Here is a 2,909-nt window from a genome sequence, read left to right as displayed (position 1 = left end):
TCGGCAAACTGAATTTTTCTGAGCTTTTCGCCGTCCATCCTTACTCCTAAACCTTCCCGGTTTAATAGCATGAATACCTCTTCCAATCACGCAGTGAATAGCATTGGAAAGATTGTGTCTCCTTACCTTGCCCTTACCTTGCCTGATCCCTTTCTCCATAGGTGTTTTCCTACTTTTCTTGTGCAGAATTAAGGTGGCTGTAGAATCTATGTAGATATTTTCCAGGGTATCTACGTAAGCGGTCTGTACTCCTTGATTACGCAATGCCTCTATTACTCCTGGTATGTCTACGGAATGAAATGTTTTTTGTAATCTTTGAAACACATAGAGAGGGACTTGTACTCTGAAAATTTCTCGATAACCCGATTAATCGCATGGATGTGATCAATTGTAGGGTATCCCTTCCTGAAGCCAGCCTGTTCCCTTGGTTGACTAAAGTCCAGTGTTGGCCGTATTCTATTGCAGATAATTTTGGAAAATATTTTATATAATACTGGGTGTAAGTTAATGGGCCTATAATTTTTCAGTTCTTCAACGTCCCGATTTGTGTGTGAGTATTACTCCTGGTATCTCTACGGAATCAAATGCTTTTTTGTAATCTTTGAAACCCATAGAGAGGGGCTTATTGTACTCTGAAAATTCTTCGATAACCCGATTAATCGCATGGATGTGATCAATTCTAGAGTACCCCTTCCTGAAGCCAGCCTGTTCCCTTGGTTGACTAAAGTCCAGTGTTGGCCGTATTCTATTGCAGATAATTTTGGTAAATATTTTATTTAATACTGGGAGTATGCTAGTGGGCCTAAAGTTTTTCAGTTCTTCAAAGTCCCGATTTTTGTGGATCAGTATAATGTTTGCATTCTTCCAGTTTGCTGGGACGCTTCCAGTCGATAGACGCTTTGTATAGAAAGTACCCAGTTTTTGTAGCATTATGTCTCTTCCATCTTTTATTAAATAGACTGCAATTCCATCTTCTCCTGCCGCTTTTCCCAGTTTCATGTCTCGCAAGGCGCTTCTGACCTCATTTTTAGCTATAGGAGCTTCTGGATCCTGTTCACTATTGTTCCGAATCGCGTACTCCTGAGTTTTTTGGGTATTGTGCAAGTGAGTATAAAATTCTTCCTCGGCTTTTCTCACACATACGAGATGGTGATTATATTAACCTGCTTATCTTTCAGTGCATACATCTTGGTTTGTCCTATGCCAAGTTTCCTTCTCACAGATTTCAGGTTGCGTCGATTCTTTACAGCTTCTTCAGCCTTTCTCACGTTATAATTCCTAATATCACCTATTTTTGTTTTGTTGATCAGTTTTGACAGTTCTCCCGAATTCTATCTTATCTCTTGAGTTGAACACTTTAATTTTTTGTCTTTTCTTACTGGTTTTCATACTGGTTGCCTTAGTGCCATGCCTCCCGCTTCAATTGGTGCCTCTGAAGCCAGCCTGGTTACCGGTTCATTCATTAGCTCTCTGTCATCATCTCTCAGTTGTAAAGCTGTATATTTGTTTGTAAGTACCAGCCTGAATTTCTATACTTTGACCCTTACTGCCTCTAGGTTGACCTGTATCTTCTTGACGAATTTCATTCTTTCTCTCTTCAAATTGAGGTGAATCCTAGCGCTCACAATCCTATCATCACTGCACTTTACCCAAGGTATCACTCCGACATTCAGCACTATGCTCGGATGGGCAGAAAGTATTAAGTGTATTTAATTTCTTGTTTCCCGAATAGGGCTTTTGCAGGTCCACTTTCTGTTGATACGCTTCCTGATAAAGGTGTGCATTATTCGAAGCTTATTACTTTCTGCAAATTCTACGAGCATCTCGCCTCTAGTGTTCCTAGAATCGACGCCGTAATTGCCAATTGCTAGTTCACCAGCCTGCTTTTTCAGCACTTTTGGATTGAAGTCGTCCATAAATACCATAAACTGAGTTTGCACTTTTCTCATTGCTAATTAAACATCTTCATCAAACTGATGTACATCATCATCCTCATGAATGAATGTTGGAGCGTAGGCTTGAACAACCTTTAATCTGTACCTCTTATTAAGCTTGATTACGACTACAGCTACGCTCTCATTATAGCTGTAAAATCCGTCATTGTAGCCCGCTATGTCCTTATGAATTAGGAATCTTACCCCGTATTGCGTCTTATCTAGAAGACCTCTATAGCAGATGGCACGTTCGTTATTCAGCAATGCATAAGCCTCATCAGTTTTAATGTCACTAAGGCCGGTGATGTTCAAAACTATGTCTGATAGTTCCTCAAAAAGTCCTAAAAGCTTGCCTCACTCGAGAGGGTTCTGGTGTTAAACGTTGTAAGGCTCAGTTTTCATTGATGGCCTGGCCTTTCCCAACCTTGAGATTCATAGCCCCGTCTGCAGTGTTGCATGTCTGACCGCCGTCTTGGTCAGGTGCTCCGCAGCTGCTGGCGACTGAGGCCCATTGGTTAATTCTTGATAATATCAGGAAAGTTGTGGCCGAATAGTGCACCACGGAGGCCAAATCCTGTTCTGCTGAGAGAGTGCCCTTTTTCAAGCATAGAGGGCCATGATAATTTGGTTGTACTTTGATTAGTATTGCCCCACTCGCTCTCGGCATCTTTCGCCGGTGTCAAGCATCACTCCAAGCCTGCAGAGGTACTTGTACCTGTACTTAGCAATTTCTTGTACTCATAATTACTAATGCAATCACTTGTGCTTACTAACTAAACAAAGGAATGATAACTCATTGGCAATGAAATTAGATGAAGAAGTTACTTGTCGTAGGTAGGCATTCATTATTTGCAGCTTATTCCTTGCCGCGAATTCTGCCAACATCTCTCCTCTAGTGTTCCTCTAATCGACGCCGTAGTTGCCGATTGCTGGTTCACCGGCCATCTTTTTTCCCAACTTTTGCATTGCAGCCAC

This window comes from Dermacentor albipictus, chromosome 8, assembly GCF_038994185.2.
Source record: "Dermacentor albipictus isolate Rhodes 1998 colony chromosome 8, USDA_Dalb.pri_finalv2, whole genome shotgun sequence".
Taxonomy (NCBI): domain Eukaryota; kingdom Metazoa; phylum Arthropoda; class Arachnida; order Ixodida; family Ixodidae; genus Dermacentor; species Dermacentor albipictus.
Note: the sequence above shows the minus strand (reverse complement) of the source record.